General features: G+C 36.6%; 1 long non-coding RNA gene across 3 annotated transcripts; it reads left to right on the top strand.

Annotated features, from left to right (window-relative positions):
- Positions 1-1,767: 1,767 nt before the first annotated feature.
- On the top strand, positions 1,768-19,935 carry LOC120076793 (uncharacterized). Of its 3 annotated transcripts, none has more exons than XR_016529145.1 (4): positions 1,768-2,116; positions 2,872-3,086; positions 13,749-19,017; positions 19,162-19,935. It is a non-coding gene; the product is annotated as an uncharacterized LOC120076793 (long non-coding RNA). The 3 variants fall into 3 exon arrangements; XR_016529144.1 differs by having other exon boundaries at positions 1,768-3,086; positions 13,749-13,909; positions 14,014-19,017; XR_016529143.1 differs by having other exon boundaries at positions 1,768-3,086.
- Positions 19,936-20,694: the final 759 nt, after the last annotated feature.

The following is a 20,694-nucleotide window of genomic DNA, read 5'->3' as shown; positions in this document are numbered from 1 at the left end:
TTAGGGCTTAAGATACGACGTATGAACAATAAAATCTTTAATTGGCCAAAAATCATCATGCCCAAAACTTTGCAAATCCACCTAAAATCAGTAAATATCAACCTTTTAAGATAAACATGACCTTCATAGCTCATTTTATCCATTTAAATCTAAACAATTAAAAAAAACACATATAAAAGTTCATTTTTCTATGTAAACGTATGAAAATAAGACCTAAAACATGCATTTCATGACATGTATCAAGTGTAGATTCACAAACCATACCTTTACAATTTTCCTTATTTATTTGCTTTTTAAAGTATCTTCTTCTTCATCTTTTCTCTTCCCTTTTTTTATTTTTAAATCTGGGCTAAAAGTTATTTTCTTTTGTTATGAAAGTGAAAAGACGTCTTTTTGATATGATAAATTTTGGGACGAGCAATTAATGGAGCATCTCATGATATAGTAGTCACATTTGAAAAACAATGGTAGATTTAGTATGGGTACGAATTAAGCTCCCTCAACTTTATACTACCTTATATAATTCTAGAAAAATATATTCTTAATAACAAATAAGAATTAAAAGTTCGCGAATCATAGGAAATGAGCAAGCACTTTTTGATTGAAAAATATGGTTCATAAATGGTAAATTTGGTATATCCATTGTATAACTTCAATATTTTATGTTTGATTAGTCAATTGATGTATCCAATATAAAGTATATCATAGATATAATATATATATAAATATATTATTTTATACATGTTGATACACCAATAAGAATTTGGAATAATAAAAATAAAATATGCCTTTATGTTTTTTTTTTGGTTGCTTATATTTGCAAACTTTGAATAATCATTGCTAATTGATAATGTTTTTGCTATTCTTGCAAGTGCCCTATTCTAAAAAAACTTTTGATATTCAATAATTAAATACCATTGAATGATAAAGAGAAACTTTTTCATAATGACATTTAGCAAAGTTAAAATGATGGAAATATAATTTTACAAATAATCAATTCAACAAATTTATTTTTGAATGGATAACTATATTTTTTTGTTCTAAAATGGGACACTATATTAATTTAAATATATCCAAACAAATCTTCTATAAGATTGTGGGATTGAAGTGAGTGCATATATTTAGTTTAATTGATCGAGTTACCTTTTATTTTAGTTTAATTTAAGACAAAAAAAATCAAACAAATTCATTCTTAATTTTTTAAAAAAGGGAATTCTTATAAATAAGAAAAAAAACAATAATATTTACCTTTCATAGAAAAAACAAATTCCAGTTTTCCTTTTTTTTTACAATTATTAAAAATACCCTTCTTCCGCTGATTTTCCTTTTCTTGAATTTTCATTTGCCGCGCTCGCTCGCTGAACTCTGCTTCCTCGTCATGTCGTGATTTCTCCTTGCCATTCAAATTACAAACACCGTATTGATTCTTATTCGCTTATTCTCCTTATCGGCACCATGATTTTCCTTCTCATCGATTTTCCTTTTCTTCAAATTTGATTTGCCGCACTCGTTGAACTCTGTTCTTCCTTCTTCCTCATCGAACACATTGATCCTTTTCCTCGCTAAATGCTGTTTTTCCTTCTTCCTCGTCAAAACGCCATGATTTCTTCCTTTCCGTTCATCAAAATTCTTCCTCGACCACGGTACAATTTTTTTCTTCTATTTTTTGTGTTTGTAAGTGTGTGTTTCTTCATCGAATTTGTTTATAGTACTAGCGGGTTTTTTTTTTTTTTTTTTTTTTTTTTTTTTTAATATCTGCATTGTGTTTATGTGATAAATATTTGTGGATGAATTGTTGATGAATGTTTCGTGATAGAATTCTCGTTTTAAGGCTTTCTTTAAATTTTACAAAGTTAAACGATCAGATAGCTTTTGTTATGCGATCATATAGAGTTTACTACACAATCGTATAGCATTTGCTAAACGATCGTATAACTAATGCTACACGACCGTTTAGAGTTTTTAACACGATCTTGTTTCGTTGGCTGCATGATTATGTAGGCGCTCGCTTACTAGATGATCACGTAGTATTGGATACTCGATGCATTCTTGCGCGCTAAACGATCGTGTAGCACCGTCCATCTATGGCTTCTTCCCTGCAGATAGATAGTTTTTGGTATGACTATGTATGGATGTGAATATTTCTCTACCACTGATAGACAATGATACACATATATAACTGTCTATAAGTTATACAAAGTGATAGAGTTTTATCACTTTCTATCAGTGATAGACAGTGATATAGTTCTATCGCTGATAAAAAGTGATAAAACTCTATCATTCTCTATAACGGTTATTGAGCTTTATCACTAGTGATATACCGTTCTTGATATATTGTAATTGAGCTCTATCATTGTCTATCACTGTCTTTATACATATTAAGGCTTTCTTTAAATTTTAGAAAGTTAAACGATTGGATAGCTTTTGTTATGCGATCATGTAGAGTTTACTACACGATCGTGTAGCATTTTCTAAACGATCGTATAGCTAATGCTACGCGATCGTGTAGAGTTTTTTACATGATCATGTTGCATTGGCTGCATGATCGTGTAGCACTGTCCATCAATGGCTTCTTCCTCGCAGATAGATAATCTTTGTCGTGACTATGTTTGAATGTGAACATTTCTCTACCATTGATAGACAATGATAGACATATATCACTGTCTATAAGTTATACAAAGTGATAGAGTTTTATCACTTTCTATCAGTGATAGACAGTGATATAGTTCTATCATTGTCTATCATTGATAGAAAGTGATAGAACTCTATTACTCTCTAAAGCATGAGCTGCAAGCCATGCACTCCACTTCTTTGCATGCTTTTCTAGTATATATAAAGAAGATTGGAGTCATTTGAGGAGAATGAATGCAGATTTTTTGAGAGAAAAATTTTTGGGAGAAGAGACTGTCTTCTTTGATCGGCTACTGTGAGTTCTTCTTTGTTCTTCATTTCTTCAAGTTGTTCTTGAGTCCCACAACTCTGCCTAAAGCTCCAAGAGGATAGTAGGGAAGGCTTTGAGGTGGTTCACGATGATATCAAGTGAAGACTGCTGCTGTACACACGGTTTCTTGGAGAGCTCATCAAAGGTATGATCTTAAAACTCACTTTTTAGATAAGCATGCTTTAGTTTCTATCAAAATTAGTGAATTTGAATGCTTATGGATTATTGATACTTCCGCTGCATCTTATTTAACTCTTTCAATTGGTATTAGAGCATCTTTTAAGCTTTCAATTCGGTCTAATTTTGGCAAGGTGGGTGTTTTTCATGAGATATATGAAACTTATGCACTACTATGGTTTTCTGAGTTTTGACATCTTAATTCTCTTTAATTTCTCAATTAAATTTGTAATTGGCTATTGTTTGATGAGCATTTATGTGTTAGCAAGCGTCTATAATTTATTTGGAGTCATTAGAGTTGAAATTAAGATGTAATTGAAGAAACAAGCGAAGGAGGTCGAGTTGCTGTTCCAGTATTTTTAGCTTCCGCTCAAATTTGTTGCTGAGGTCTAGTTGGTAAGCGATCATTTAGCTCCAGACGTTACACGATGAGAAGAAAAACTAGATGATTGTTTAGTAATATGCGCTGGTCGTTGTGATGTCGAACGTTAAACGATAGTGTACCTGCGGGAGCTAAGTGATATGTTCATTTGCTATATGATAGGCATTACATGATCGTTTAGCTTTTTCGTGGGAACTAAACGATACGTTGATTTTGCTAAACGATGAGCACTAAGCGATGCGATAAAGTGCTACGCGATAGACTGAGCGATCGTTTGATCGTAGAGCTAAGCAATCGTGTAGATAAATGATATGCGACGCGATGATGTTCTATATGATGGAGCTAAGCGATTGTTTAGCTGCGGCGGATACTAAAGATGACTTGAATGCGCTGGGCGATGGTGTTAAGCCATCACTTAGTACTATGCGATGGAGCTAAGCGATTGCACTGCGATGGAACTAAGCGATCGTCTAGTCCTATGCGATAGAGCTAAACGATCGTTTAGCTTTCAGCAAACACTATGCGATTGTGTACTTTCTTTCAACCTAAGGCGATGACACTAGACGATTACCTTCAGCGCTACACGATTGACCTTAGCAGCACTTTGAGGTTGGACTAAGAGTAGCCGATTCGACCTGTTTACTCAAGGTTCAATCCGGTTCAGCCTCAAATGGTTTTGGTTGGTCCTGTTAAGGCTTTGTTGGTCCGGTTCAGACTCATCCAACCCAGTTCAAGTTGTTTTAGGTTCGGTTTGGAGCGGTTCGATCGGTTCAAAGACGGTTATGAAGCTGTTTGTAATAATTAGCTATCTGTTTGCTTGTTTATGCCAAAACGAAAACCATAACAGTTAGTATTTAATTTTTTACGCATGAGATGTATGTGATAATTAAATAATTCATGTATATGCATACAGTATGCCATGTAGATTTAAAACTCCACCGTAGGAAGCATGTTACATGCATTAACAGTATATTATAATTGTTATAATATATAATATGCATGTTAGGGTTATGTTTAATATAATAGTTATATTAGATACCTTTGTTGAATGTTGTGGATGTTAAACATGTCTAAATTTTGTAAGTAGTTATAAAATTGGTTAGACGTTTAAAAGCCATAATAAAAAAAAACTGCATGCTCACTTAGGTTAACAACTAATTTTAATCGTTAAAATAGATTGTTACGTTATAAAATAAGGTTACAAACTCATATCAGTTCATAAACCTGTCTAAGGCTAGGGGTACTTAAATTGACGGTTTATGGAACACCTCTTACCTAGGGATTATGACTGAACTAGAGTTGTTAACTAGTTTTATGAGCTTGCGTGAGCGATGTGAGATAATAAAATGGTTTATCACTAGACATTATAGGTTAAATCCAATTATAAGAATTATATTTGGATAAACCACTTAGACTTAGGTTGTATGAAATTAGCCGTCATGCCTAAGTAAATTACCCAAACATTTAGAACACTTTAGTGGGAGATTAACAATATATTGGATATATAGTTATTAGCTCTCACGGTTCACACTGTGAGATCCATGTTCGACTTCTTATCGATTTTACCTCGACTGCTCCATACGGAAAATGTTTGCATGGGTGTAAAACCCGAACCCTGATTACCTTAAGTAAGAGTAAGTAGTGTGATATCTTCTAATGAGTTAAATGAAGCCATGTTTTAGGAGGAATAGAGGATGGAAGCAAGAAGAAATAAGCTCTTGTGTAGCTAAGTGTAAACCCTGAATTCTAAGTTTCCTAAACAAGCATGTTTAGCCAAAGGAATGAAATATTAAATATCTAATAAGTGAAAAACCATGTTATTTATAGAAGTTGTGGAGAAAGGAAAAGAAAAACATATTAAATAAGGAAACTCACTTATTGGTTTGGCTGGAGGCACTAAATATGGGGTGACGTGGCGGTTAATCCTTGAACTCGGGAGTCGATAGGAAGATTAAAAGGCAGAGGAACTTCGAAAGTTTGGTTTGACAATCTACATGAGAAAATTTAGTGAAATCGGTGCCATTTGAAAGCTGGGAGAATCTAGTTTTCAAGGTTGTCTTGTCGGAGAAAGATTGCAGGAGAAGGAGAACAAAAGTGAGGAAATGGCAAAAGAGGCAGAATCTCGGGTTAATCAGGGCCCGAGGTGAAGATTGGAAGCTTTAGGCCAAACTATAAGGAATTTTTGGCTAAAATTAATTCAATTTTAAACAAGGTTGTAGAAGGAAGTTTCTTCAAAAGAGTTCTGGATTTTGAGTTACGAATTTTTGAAGTTGTAACAGAGGATCTATGCATAAGCAGATAGTTGCTTGGGAAGAACAAGCAAACAGCTCACTGTGGAGAGTTATAGCGAGATATGGAGAATGAGGATATCGTTAATGAAGGAAATCTCGCTAATTTTGTGCTGAGCATCTCGCTCTAGAAGGAAATCTCGCTAGAAATTGGGTTGAATCTTGCTGGTAAGGTGAGTATCGCTAGGAGGAAAGTTTGCCAGGAAAAGCTTGATCTCGCTCATGAGGATGAATTCACTCATGATGAGCATCTCGCTAATAAAGCTGTCTTTGATGATGAAAGTTCCATTAGTAAATGAACTATTTGAGGTGTTTTGCTAAGAATTCTAAGTAGTTTAACCGGGAATTATGTTTTTTCAGGCCAAGAAGAGCTAGGAGGGACGTATAACCCGTTAAGAGGCCAACGAGTTGTGAGTGACTATGTGGTAATTTAATGTTTTAATGATTTAGGAACCATGATTTCTTTGAAGTTATTTCTCATGCTAAGTGTTTATATGAAGTGCCAAGCAACCTATGTCTGAAGCTATTTCTCCTGCTAAGTAAAACATGTTTTCCATGGAAATGGACATGATTTAAGTATGTTATCTTGTCCAAATACTTTCAGCATGTTATAATAACTCCATTTTCGTGATGTTTACTAATGTATGAGTGTTTCAAGTATGTTATCCGTGTCTAACGCATGCTAATGGTTTTTACGAGCTAGTTCAACATGATTTAAGCCAACTTATTTTACAAAGTGTGAAGCATGCGTTAGAGAGAAGCTAAGGTTGAATGAAGCTTGATGTATTATGTTTTATATACTTAAGGTTGTCAAAGTACATGTGTTGGTACTCCTAAACATAATGGAAAGGGATACTGAATTTAATGACCCGTGTTGGTTTGTGGGGAAAACTTTCCCTTTTAGAAGCATTCAAGGCAAATGAGAATGACATAGCCAGGTCGCAGGGGACGCAGGGGAATGCCGGGGCCATCAGAGGCCAAATCCGGATTCCGAATCCTAGTCTTGGGGCGTTACACTGAAGGTAGAGAAAGTATCCTAAAGAGTTTTCTATACTATATTTGAGAGCTATTCTTTTAATGCTCTTTGAGAACTTGATAACATAAATGTACCTAAGGTATTGACGGTACATAGAAACTCCAAGTGCACATAGGTAATTATTAATGAGAGGCCGAAGTATGGGTCTCCTAGGCTATATACCAGCAAAGGGAGGCCAAAGTATGGGTCTCTTGGCCGGTAACAGACGTTGGGAGCTAGAGCGATGTATACTCGTTCTCAACTAAGGAATAAAGATGTTTAATAGTAGTTAAATGTTGTTATCAATGTTTATGTTTAAAGTAAGTTGCTTGAGATGCCATCGGTTTATTTAAAGAAATCGACGTAGGGATCTCGCCTAGCCATAGTTCAGTATGAGTAGGTCGAGTAGAGGACTCTCCTGGCCATGGCTTGGCGTTGGGAATTAGAGCGATGAATGTTCATTCTTAACTAAGATTCAGGTTTCAAATACAATGGTTTTAAAGGTTTTATGTACACGTTTGCTTGGTATATTTTAGTTACAGTATTATGTTTTCAAGCTTTCAGTTTAAGCATAAGATTTATGTTTTTATTAAGTCACTCATTGGGCTTCTAGCTCACGTTTTCAAATGTTTCCTTTTTGAGGTAGTGGTCAGTTCCCAAAATACTTTTCTGCTGCTGCTCTGCCACTCAAAGAAACAGGTTGAAGGAAGCGTAATTGAAGACCTGTATGTCTAATGACTAGCTAATACATGTCTTCAATTACACTTCCTTCAACCTGTTGTCGTTTTTATGCGGCACTAGCTAGTCGTTAACCGCGACGATCCCTACGGAGTGTTGTAACATAGGATTCGGAACAACCCAGGCTTCAATAAAATGAATAGGGTCTTATAGTTCCAAATTGGATATTGTCATCTATCTCGGAGGCATATTCATACCGTCCTATAAGATCTGAAAATGGTGGGTCACACTTACAAGGATTACTAAGTGTTAGTAAAGATCTTGATCGAAAACGATAACCAAAAGAACTATTGGAATATGAGTTATTCTAGATAATAGTATTTGGTCAAGAACTGTCTTGCTTCTATGAAGGAATTCTTGACTGCCTCACGGTAGCACTTGTTCTAAATCACTTAAGTATCGTTGCAAATAAATAAAGATTTATTGGGTACTTTATTAGTTTTGCTAAAATGGATTTAGATGCATGTTTAATAGAGTTTGTTTAAAATGTTTCAGCAATATCGAACTCGATTATTCAACTACTTGCTTCTGACAAATTTAACAGAGAGGGTTACTTGAATTGGAAATCAAATATCAATACAATATTAGTAGTAGATGATTTGAGGTTTGTGTTAACGGAGGAGCGTCCTCCAGTTCCCAGTTCAACGGCGACCTGAAATGTTCGGGATGTTTATGATAAGTGGGTAAGGGCAAATGAAAAAGCCTGGGCCTATATCTTGGCGAGTATATCTGATGTACTCAACAAAAGACATGAGGTCATGCCCACAGCTCGTGAGATCATGGCATCATTACAGGAGATGTTCGGGCAACCGTGATCGTCTGTTAGACATGAAGCCATCAAATATGTGTATGTGACACGTATGAAGGATGGGACCAACATAAGAGAACACGTTCTCGACATGATGGTCCATTTTAACATCGCGGAGGCTCACAGGGCTATGATAGACGAAACAAGTCAAGTAAGCATGATATTGGAATCTCATCCTGAGAGCTATCTGCCGTTCAGGACAAATGCTATCATGAAAAAAATCACTTATAACTTAATGACGTTATTGAATGAATTGCAAACTTATCAATCGATGATGAAACTCAAGGATAAAGAAATAAATGTTATTTCTAAACCCAAAAAGTTTTTCAAAGGGTCCATGTCTGGTACAAAACCCGTTGATGATAAGAAAGCTGGTCCTTCTTCTTCTTCTAAGGATAAAATTGTATAGATGAAAAAGAAAGGAAAAGGAAAAAAGAAAACCGCTACAAAGAAAAACAAAAACAAAACTTCCAAGGGAAAATGTTTCCATTGTGAAGAGGTTGGGCATTGGAAGCGTAATTGCCCAAAATATCTGGCTGAAAAGAAAACAGAAAAGAATAAACAAGGTATGGAAAATTCTCACCTTACTTGGATATTAGATTCAAGCGCCGCTAATCATGTTTATACTTTTCTACAAGAAACTAATTCTTGGAGAAGACTTTCTGAATATGAGATGACTTTCAAGATGGGCATAGGTGAAGTCATTTTAGCTGAAGCGGTAGGAGATGTGAAGTTGTTTTTTGGAGATTCTTTTATTTTACTCAAGAATGTGTTCTTTGTACCTAAGATGAAAAGAAATCTAATCTCCATTTCTTGTCTTTTAGAGAATATGTATAGTGTATCTTTTGAATGTAATGAAGTGTTTGTTTATTCAAGAGGTGTTCATATTTGTTCTGCTAGGCTTGCAAATAACTTATACATCTTACAACCAACGGAAGCAAAGCCATTTTAAATATAGAGATGTTTAAAACGGCTGAGACTCATAATAAAAAGCGGAAAATTTCTCCTAATGCCTATCTTTGGCACCTCAGGCTTGGTCACATTAATCTCAACAGGATTGAGAGATTGGTAAAAAAACGATCATCTAAATCAGTTAGAAGACAGTTCTTTACCTCCATGTGAATCATGTCTTGAGGGAAAAATGACGAAAAGATCTTTTTCTGACAAAGGTCTTCGTGCCAAAGAACCTCTTGAACTTATACATTCAGACCTTTGTGGTCCAATGAATATTAAAGCTCGAGGAGGATATCAGTACTTCGTCAGTTTTATTGACGGTTACTCTTGATATGACTATATTTACTTAATCAATCACAAGCCTGAAACTCTTGAAAAGTTCAAAGAATTTAAGGCTGAGGCTGAAAATCAGTTAAGTAAAAGAATTAAAACACTTCGATCTGATCGAGGTGGTGAGTATATGGATTTGCAATTCCAGAACTATCTAGTAGATCATGGAATTCAATCCCAACTCACAGCACCTGGAACACTACAACAAAACGGTGTTGCAGAAAGAAGAAATCGAACCTTGTTGGACATGGTTTGGTCTATGATGAGTTTTGCTCAATTACCTCAATCCTTTTAGGGATATGCTATACAGACTACAGTTTATATTCTGAACATTGTTCCATCCAAAAATGTTTCAGAAACACCATATCAATAGTGGAAAAAACGCAAAGCAAGTTTACGTCATTTCTGCATCTGGGGTTCTGCAACACACTTGTTTGTACAGAATCCTAAAAAATTGGAAACACGTTCGAAATTATGACTATTTGTAAGATATCCCATGGAAACAAAAGGAGGATACTTTTATGATCCCCAAGAAGATAAAGTGTTTGTATCGACAAATACAACATTCTTGGAAGAGGATCATATTAAAAACCATCTACCTCGCAATAAACTAATATTGCAAGAATTGTCTAAAGATACTACAGAAAGATCAACAAGAGTTGTTGATCAAGCTGGTCCATCAACAACGATTGTTGTCCCGTCACGTTCATCTCAAGAGTTGGGAATGCCTCGTTGTAGTGGGAGGGTTATTCAACAACCTGAACGCTACATGGGTTTAACAGAAACTCAAAACATCATACAGATGATGATTTAGAGGATCCATTAACCTTTAAAAAGGCAATGGAAGATGTTGATAGGGAACAATGGATACAAACCATAGACGATGAAATAGAGTTTACGTACTTCAACTCAGTCTGGGAACTTGTAGATCAACCACAAGGTGTTACACCTATAGTTTGTAAGTGGATCTACAAGAGAAAACGAGATCAAACTGGCAAGGTACAAACCTATAAAGCCAGACTCGTGGCAAAGGGTTTTACCCAATAGAAGGAGTTGATTATGAAGAAACTTTTTCTCCTATTGTCATGATTAAATCAATAAGAATACTCATTGCCATTGCCACATATTATGACTATGAAATATGGAAAATGGATGCCAAGACAACTTTTCTCAATGGCTATCTTGATGAAAGTATCTTTATGTCTCAACTAGAGGGGTTTGTTGAAAAAGGACAGGAACAGAAAGTCTGTAAGCTTAATCGATTCATTTATGGATTGAAACAAGCGTCCAGATCCTGGAATATAAGATTTGACACTGCGATAAAATCTTATGGCTTTGAACAGAACGTTGACGAACCTTGTGTATACAAGAAGATAGTAAAAAAAAAAACTGTAGCATTCTTAGTTTTGTACGTTGATGATATCTTGCTCATTGGGAATGAGACAAGTTTTCTTGCTAATGTAAAGAGATTGTTAGCATCACAATTCCAAATGAAAGATTTTGGTGATGCTATGTATGTTCTAGGAATACAGATCATTCGAGACCGAAAGAATAGAACATTAGCACTGTCTCAGGCATCTTATATTGACAAGATGTTGTCAAGGTATAATATGCAAAATTCTAAGAATGGTTTATTACCTTTCAGGTAAGGAATTCATTTGTCGAAGGAACAATGTCCGAAGACACCTCAAGAGGTTGAGAAGATGAACAAAATTCCATATGCTTCTGTAGTTGGGAGTTTGATGTACGCTATGTTGTGTACGTCTCGACATATGTTTTGCAATTGGAATCGTCAGAAGATTCCAATCTAATCCTGGACACGGTCATTGGACTGCTACCAAAAATATCCCAAGTATCTTAGGAGACGAGGGACTATATGCTTGTGTATGGACCTAAGGATTTGATCATTAGGGGATACACTGATTCTGATTTTCAGATTGACGTAGATTCTAGGAAATCTACCTCAGGGTCAGTTTTCACTCTTAACGACAGAGCTATAGTTTGGAGAAGCATCAAGAAAATTTGTATCACAGACTCTATCATGGAAGTGGAATACGTGGCTACATGCGAAGCTGCTAAGAAAGCAGTATGGCTACGCAAATTCTTAGCAGATTTGGAAGTTATTCCAAATATGCACCTGCCTATCACATTGTATTGTGACAACAGTGGTGCAACTGCTAATGCAAAGGAACCCAGGAGTCACATGCATGGAAAATATATTGAAAGAAAGTACCATCTCATCTAGGAGATCGTACACAGAGAAGATGTGCTCATCACAAAGATAGCCTTTGAAGACAACCTTGCTGATCCATTCACTAAGGCCCTTTCGGCTAAAGTTTTCGAGGGCCACCTAGTTGGACTAGGACTCCGAGTAGTGTAATCTAAAGCAAGTGGGAGAATGTCTATGGTATTGTAGATGCCCTAGTTTATTGTATTTTTCCCATTATGTATCTCGTCCGCTCCGCTTCGTATAGTCTCGCGTGCCCGTTCGCCCGCCTGCCCGAGACCCATGCACCCACGCCTCAGTTGACTACCCCAGCGTGCGTTGACTAGTCGGTCCAGACGGTCTGGACCGGTTCGTTTGACCTTGTTGAGCCGATTTGACCGGTTCAACTTGGTTTCTGGTGTTTTCGGGCCAGTTCGAGTAATTTCTGAGCGGTTCCTGATGGTTCAAAGTGTTTGAAGCCGGTTCAGGGAAGCTGGTTGCTGAATTTTGTAATAAATTAGTTATTTGTTTGTATTTAATGCCAAAATCGGTCCACTTTAGTGTTGTTTACCTATTATGCATATGATGTATAATGTTCTTTGATTATGTGTGCATATAGTATGCCATATAGTTTTAAAAGCCCACGATAGTAAAAGTATGTGACATGCATTTGTTATATCTTATAAGTGTTATAAAATATATACTATGCATGCTTCGTTTTAATATAAGTGTTATATTAAAGCATGTTTGATTGAAGGAAGCATGTTATAGATGAATGCTCTAGGGTTATAATTGTTATAAAATAACCTAGACTTCTAAAATCTATAACAAAGTTAAGATGCATGCTCATTTAGGGTTAACCATCGAACAATCCTATTTTTCATAGAAAATAGGTCGATATCTTGTAAAACCGAAGTTACAAGAAAACTCACCCGACAAGATCTTGGCAAAAAGTCAGATAAGATGACAAATGTTGAAGGTTTTTAAGTTGACGGTTCACGGAACACCTACTACCTGGAGATCGAGCCGGCGTCTGAGTTAGGTTAAACCGATTTTATGAGCATGCGTGAGCGGTGTGAGGTAATAAGATTTGTTTATCACCTAGACATCGTAGGTTAAAAATCCAGTATAAAAGTTATACTCGGATGAATCACCTAGACTTAGGATATGTTTAGTTAGCCAAAATGTATCGCTAAGTATTTTATACCCTAACCGTCTAGAACACTTCAGCTATAGAGAAGTAATGTACTTTTAGCTCTAGCGTCCCTAAGAGTTCACACCGTGAGATTCATGCTTGGTTTTGGGCCGTCCTGGGAGTGGACTTCATTCGGAGATTGTTTGCATGAGTTAATATCAAGGTGAATAGAGGAAGTTGTTCATAGTAAGTGGGAGAAGAAAGTGTGTCAACACATCCTACGGTCTCTTCCATTAGGTTGCACTGTGAGATTCCTATAATGCGCCTGCATGTCTGCCCTGGAGCGACCTTACCAATCAGAGGGCTGTATTATAGGATTCGAAACTCCGCGAACTCTAGAAATAGATAGGGTCTCTCAGGTCCGTTTTCATTCTTGTCTTTCCAAACTTTAGGAGCATAATGATTCCGATCTTTGAGGTCTAAAAATGGAGGGTCACACTTACGAGAATTACTAAGTGTTATTAAATTGTTGACCAAAGTAGCGATAACTAAGTTACTATAGGAATAAGAGTTATTCTGGTGATAGTATCTAGTCAAGATAGTCTTGGTTCAACGGAGGAATAGTCGATCACCCCTCGGTGGAGGTTATTCTAAACCATTGAAATATCGTTGCAAAATATAATAATGAAGGGTACATTATTAGATTTTTTGCTAAACTTGATTGGATTTAACAGATTAATGTTTTTACTAAAAAGGATATGTTTTTCTTTTCAGCATGACTAGCTCCTTAGATCAACTCTTAGCTTCTGAGAAACTAAACGGCGATAATTACTCAACATGGAAAAACAATATGAATTCAACACTAGTAATAGATGACTTGAGATTTGTCTTTACTGAGGAATGTGCTCAGGCCCCTGCCTCGAAAGAAACACAAGGTAAATATGATTTACTAGTTGTTGAGACATGTTTAGTGGAGAATGATACCTCAACCTGGATATTGGATTCAGGAGCCACTACACATATTTGCTTCTCTTTTCAGGAAACTAGTTCCTGGAAAAGGATTGAAGAAGGCAAGATCACCCTCAAGGTTGGAACAGGAGAGGTTGTCTCGGCCGAAGCAGTGGGAGACTTGAAGTTGTTTTTCAACGATAGATATATCATACTTAAAGATGTTTTGTATGCACCTCTTATGAAGAGGAATTTAATATCTATCGCTTATATTATGGAACAAATGTATAAAATATCTTTTGAAGTTAATGAAGCATTCATTTTCAGAAAAGGTATTCAAATTTGTTCTGCTATACTTGGAAACAACTTATATAAGTTAAGACCAACTAAAGCAAAATTTGTCTTAAATACTGAGATGTTTAGAACAGTCGAAACTCAGAATAAAAGACAAAAAGTTTCTTCTAATGCCTATCTATGGCACTTAAGACTTGGTCACATAAATCTCAATAGAATTGAGAGATTGGTTAAGAATGAACTACTAAATTAGTTAGAAGACAATTCTTTACCTCCATGCGAGTCTTGTCTTGAGGGAAAAATGACTAAGAGATCTTTTACTAGAAAAGGTCTCAGAGCCACAATACCCTTAGAGCTCGTACATTCGAACCTCTGTGGATCGATAAATGTCAAAGCTCGAGGTGAGTATGAATATTTCATCAGTTTTATTGATGATTATTCAAGGTATGGCCATATTTACCTAATGCATCACAAGTCTGATTCTTTTGAAAAGTTCAAAGAATATAAGGCTGAGCTTGAGAACCAGTTAGGTAAAACAATTAAGACACTACGATCAGATCGAGGTGGGGAGTACATGGACTTAAGATTCCAGGACTATATGATAGAATACGGAATCAAGTCATAACTCTCTGCACCTAATATGCCTCAGCAGAACGGTGTATCTGAAAGAAGAAACAGAACCTTGTTGGACATGGTTCACTCAATGATGAGCTTTGTTGAGTTACCTGATTCCTTTTGGGGACATGCATTATAGACTGCTGTCTATATTTTGAATAACGTTCCCTCTAAAAGTGTTTCAAAAACATCTTATGAGCTATGGAATGGGCGTAAAGGCAGTTTACATATCTTTAGGATTTGGGGATGCCCGACACACGTGTTGGTGCAAAATCCTAAAAAAATTGGAATGTCGTTCAAACCTATGCCTATTTGTAGGTTATCCAAAAGAAACAAATGGTGGTCTATTTTATGATCCTCAAGAGAATAAGGTATTTGTATCGACAAATGCCATATTCTTAGAGGAAGACCACATACGAAGTCATCAACCTCGCAGTAGACTAGTATTGAATGAAATTTCCAAAGACGCTATAGATAGAGCTAGTTCATCTACTAAAGTAGTAGATAAAACTAGTTCATCTGGTCAGTCACATCCTTCTCAAGAGTTGAGAATGCCTCGACGTAGTGGGAGGGTTGTTCATCAGCGTGACCGTTACTTGGGTTTAACAGAAACACAAGTCGTCATACCTGATGGCAGCATAGAGGATCCATCGACCTATAAACAGGCGATAAAAGATGTGGACTGTGATCAGTGGGTCAAAGCCATGGACCTCGAAATGGAGTCTATGTACTTCAATTCTGTCTGGAAACTTGTAGATCAACCAAATGATGTAAAACCAATTGGTTGCAAGTGGATCTACAAGAGAAAACGAGACCAAGCCGGTAAAGTACAGACTTTTAAGGCTCGACTTGTGGCAAAGGGTTATACCCAGAGAGAGGGAGTGGACTATGAAGAAACTTTCTCTCCTGTTGCCATGTTTAAGTCGATTAGAATACTCTTATCCATTGCCACCTTTTATGACTATGAAATTTGGCAGATGGATGTCAAGACAGCCTTTCTAAATGGCGATCATGAGAAGAGTATCTATATGGCTCAACCAGAGGGGTTTATTGCACAAGGTCAAGAAGAAAAGGTTTGTAAGCTTTAAAAATCCATTTATGGGTTGAAACAAGCTTCTAGATCTTGGAATATAAGATTTGATACTGCGATCAAATCTTATGGCTTTGAACAGAATGTTGACGAGCCTTGTATTTACAAGAAGATCGTCAATTCTACTATAGCGTTCTTAGTTTTATATGTTGACAATATTCTACTCATTGGGAATGAAGTAGGTTACCTAATTGACATCAAGAAATGGCTAGCAACGCAGTTCCAAATGAAGGATTTAGGAAATACGCAGTATGTTCTCAGGATTCAGATTATTCGAAACCGCAAGAATAGAACACTAGCCATGTCTCAAGCAACTTATATAGACAAAATGTTGTCTAGGTATAAGATGCAGAATTCTAAAAGAGGTCTGTTACCTTATAGATATGGAATTCATTTGTCAAAGGATCAATGTCCTAAGACACCTCAAAAGGTTGAGGATATGAGACACATTCCCTATGCTTCCGCAGTAGGGAGCCTGATGTATGCAATGTTATGTATTAGACCTGACATATGCTACGCAGTAGGATAGTCAGTAGGTATCAGTCCAATCCTGGATATGATCATTGGACTGGCATTAAAAATATCCTCAAGTATCTTAGGAGAACGAGGAACTACATGCTCGTGTATGGTACTAAGGATTTGATCCTTACTGGATACACTGACTCTGATTTTTAAACTGACAAAGATGCTAGAAAGTCTACATCTGGATCAATGTTCACTCTTAATGGAGGAGCAGTAGTGTGGAGAAGTGTAAAGCAAAACTGTATTGCGGACTCCACAATGGAAGCTGAATACATAGCTGCTTGTGAAGCAGCAAAGGAAGCAGTATGGTTGAGGAAATTCTTGACAGATTTGGAAGTAGTTCCAAATATGCATCTGCTTATCACCCTATATTGTGATAGTAGTGGTGCAGTTGCAAACTCAAGAGAACCAAGAAGCCACAAGCGCGACAAGCATATTGAGCGCAAATACCATCTGATCCGGAAGATTGGACATCATGGAGACGTTGTAGTGACCTAGATATCTTCTGAGAAAAACATTGCTGATCCATTTACAAAGACCCTCACGGCTAAAGTGTTTGAAGGTCACCTACAGAGTCTAGGTCTACGAAGTTTGTAAACTAGGACAAGTGGGAGAATTTTTGGGTATATGCCCTAGTTTATTGTACTCATATATTTCTCACTTAAATTCAACATTGTGATACTCCACTAGGAGTATTAGTCCAAGTGGGAGTTTGTTGGATTTTATGTCCTAAAACTCGTAGTTTGTAAATTAATAAATATATTATGTTTTGTTTTTTCGATAAATTTGTTATTGAAATTGTAACCTTGAATCCAATAAACTAAGGTCCTGAGGCTATTTAATGTAGTTTGAACTTTATGTAGTGACATAAAGGTGGATCAACTTCAAATATATAGCCAAAATGGTCTATAGTATATGAATAAGGTTGAGCGCCTTATTTTGGGGACACTATGGATGCGGCCCACTTTGTAGTTAGTACAAACGATGTGATCCTGAATCGTTCATATAGAGATATATGAGTGGGGGCATCCTATGTAAAGAGTTTACATAAGACTGAACCATGAAATAGTCACTTTTTACGTTCTAAATACCGTTTTATGTATAAAACTGACTATTTTGTTAATTGATGACCTAGGTAACTTAATCTTAATCTTGAGCTAACTATGAACTCCTGTTCACTCAGAATTATCCTTAGATCTGCATAGGTGAGGGCAGCTCAATATCGCTGGCCCAATAAGCCTCCCATTTCAGGGGTAAGATCGTGTGGATAGCTGGGAACATAGGGTGCAAGACGGAATTCACTCCTAGGTTGTTCCCTTTAGCACTGAATCCAAGTCTTGAATAAGGGGCCCCACCCTCTCCTTGGCCTGAGAGGGATTCGGTTTATAGGTTGGACCTTAAACCAATTGTTCAATAGAGAATCAGTGGAACTTAAGGAACAAGATGTAGTCTTGGGGGTAAAACGATTTTTATGACCCAGCCGAGATTACGAACAACCTGTGAAGGATTAACTTAAAAATCATGGTTATATCAAATGGACACAAATATATCTATAGTGAGGGGAGTGCAACTACGGGACTTTAGTGGAATGATCCGTTAGTTAACGAATGTTGATTAGCTTCATCTAAAGAGTTTAGCTAGCTAATCTTGGATCGTAGGAGCCCATGATCTATAGATCCATTAGGTTCCCCTACTAGCTCATATGGAATAAACTTAGAACAATATGATAGAATAATTTGAATTGTTCGAATTAGGTAGAGAGAGAGAAAAACCGACAAGTATATGTGATATAGTGGTCGGGTCTTTTTTAGCTTAGAGATACAGCTTTAATATTTAAATGTGATTTAAATATCAAGAATATGAATACGTTCATATTCGGAAGCTCGAAAATGATGGAAATGGTCAAAGTTTTAAAAAGTCAAAGAGTTGACTTTTGACTTTGAAAAGTCAAAACTTTGACCGACCTTATATTCAAATGTGATTTGAATTTTGAGAAAATGAATGTGGATTCATGCTCGGGAGGTCAAAATTAGTCAACACGGAAAGAATATAAAAAGTCAAAATGTTGACTTTTTGGTCAAAGTCAAACTTTGACCAAATGACTATTTTGCCCGTTGACTATAGTTAGTGGGAAAAATCAAACTTTTGTTGGATAATTCCACTAACAAAATAGTGGGCTAGATGTTGGCTTATGGTGGAGACATTAAGCCCACTAAGTGAGTGGATTCTAGGTGTTGAGTTTTTGTGAAGATTTTTCATGCAATTGTTGCATGCCTTTTTTCTATAAATTGGGCTCTTCAATTTAGTTAAAAGACTTTTTCCATTTTGAAAATTAGTTTTCTGATATTTGGGTTGGAAAATTACAACTTTATGAAGAAAAGAAAAGGAAACACCCAAACCTACTCAAAATTCCATTCCTTATTTTCATCTCTTTTCTCTCTCTCGGTTCTCTTCATCCATCGGGTCCCACAACTCGGTTCTGAGTCCAAAGGATAGTAGGTCAACTCTAGTGGTGGTCCAAAAGAGTTTGAGTTGAGATTCAACGAGGAGAAGCGGCTTTCGGGAGCTTCAAAGGTAGCATCTCTACACTTTTAATTCACTGTTTTTCCTTCATGATGCATGCTTATTTCTTTTAATTTAAGAGCAATTAGAGTGTAATTAGGTCTCAATTCCATTCCGTATGTCTCAAGTTCCATCAATTTTTACTCTGTTTTGCAGGAAACTAAGTCATCGCTTGTGATCAAGGCTCAACGAGAAACTGAACAATGCATCTCTATCACATTGCGCTCGTCAATCAACAATGAAGAGACGATTAATGCAATGACGGCGCAATGCGACAGCCGATCCAAAGCTGAGTTTCAACCGCATGCGGTAATAAAAACAACACCGCATGCGAGGAATCGATCAAAAGATGTAGCTGAGCAACGCAAACGCGGAGGATTGTGACACGTGTACAACTAACCGTTGTGCAGATTTGACGGTCTGATTGCATAACAGAAGGAATATTTATTCCTCCATCTTCACAATTTCCATAACAAAAAGTGGGATCCACAAGCCAAGAGTCAAAGCTTTTCACCTATAAATACCCTCATAGAATTCAGAGATGATATACTTGATACGGGTAATTGCTGCTGGATTATTGAGAGAAAGGCTGAGCTGAGTACTGATCGGAAGAAATCCGGGAAGAGAAGAGACAAGGCCAAGAGGTAAGTCTCAGTACGAATATACCAGATCCTTGCCGTGAAGCTCTGTGCTTAGATCCCTGCTACCGGTTGAGCAAGCTTGAGAGGGAAGCTCATCCATCCGTTCACTTCATCCACGCCGGCAAGCAAATCTCCATCCAGATCGGCGCTAAGACGTTGGCGCTTATTTGTATTTGTTTCTAACTTTATTTCATCAAGTGTATTTCATCTTCTTAATCTCTTCATTCACAAATCATGTATCAGACGCTAAATAGTTTTATTGAATGTCTCGATCACTTTCATTACCACTTTTCTATCTATTTTCGCTCCTCCATTAATCGATTTCTCCATGAAGTTTTCTTAATACCTTGGTAATGAATATGGATTAGACGAGTAACTTAAACTGTGCTAAAGAGATAAATGCGTTTAGTTAAAGCATGCTAGATGACATCTTCACCTGTGAGAGCAGAAGTGAAGATGTCATTCTGATCTTTCGAGAGAAGGTTAAAAGAATGCGTTAATTAAAGCGAGTAGTACTTCCAGAGATGGAAGCAACCTTGCGTTCATTACGTTCATCCCTGTTTCACCACAGAGATGTGGGAACGTGGCCGATCACCGAGAGGTGTATGCCAAGGGAAAAATAGAACAATACTTATATCTTTAACGCAATTAAGGAACTCGCGCTGTTTATATTAATTATCTTTTCTGTTTCTGCTTCGTACATAAGACTTGTCACCACATTACACGATCTTTGCATAATCTTCACAGCCAGCCTTGACCTCAGTATCTTGTATCATGAATCCTGTATCTTGTATCATCTTAGCTTAGATTTATTTTATCGCAATTTACTTTAACGCAATTTATGTATTATCGCATTTTTATCGTTTTACTTTACTTTATCGCATGTTTAATTTCTTACACAAATTCTTTTATAAATTGAAAAACCCCTGGTCACATATATCACAAGCACAATGCAATAACCTAAAACAGTCCCTGTATTCAACCTCAGATCACACCGAGAAACTTGCGGTGAAATTATACTTGGTTTCAACGCAAGGAAATTTGTGAC

Source organism: Benincasa hispida, chromosome 4 (genome assembly GCF_027475165.1).
Source record: "Benincasa hispida cultivar pf3 chromosome 4, pf3_genome.v1.1, whole genome shotgun sequence".
Taxonomy (NCBI): domain Eukaryota; kingdom Viridiplantae; phylum Streptophyta; class Magnoliopsida; order Cucurbitales; family Cucurbitaceae; genus Benincasa; species Benincasa hispida.
The sequence above is the reverse complement of the archived record's forward strand: the minus strand, read 5'-3'. Positions and strand labels throughout refer to the sequence as shown.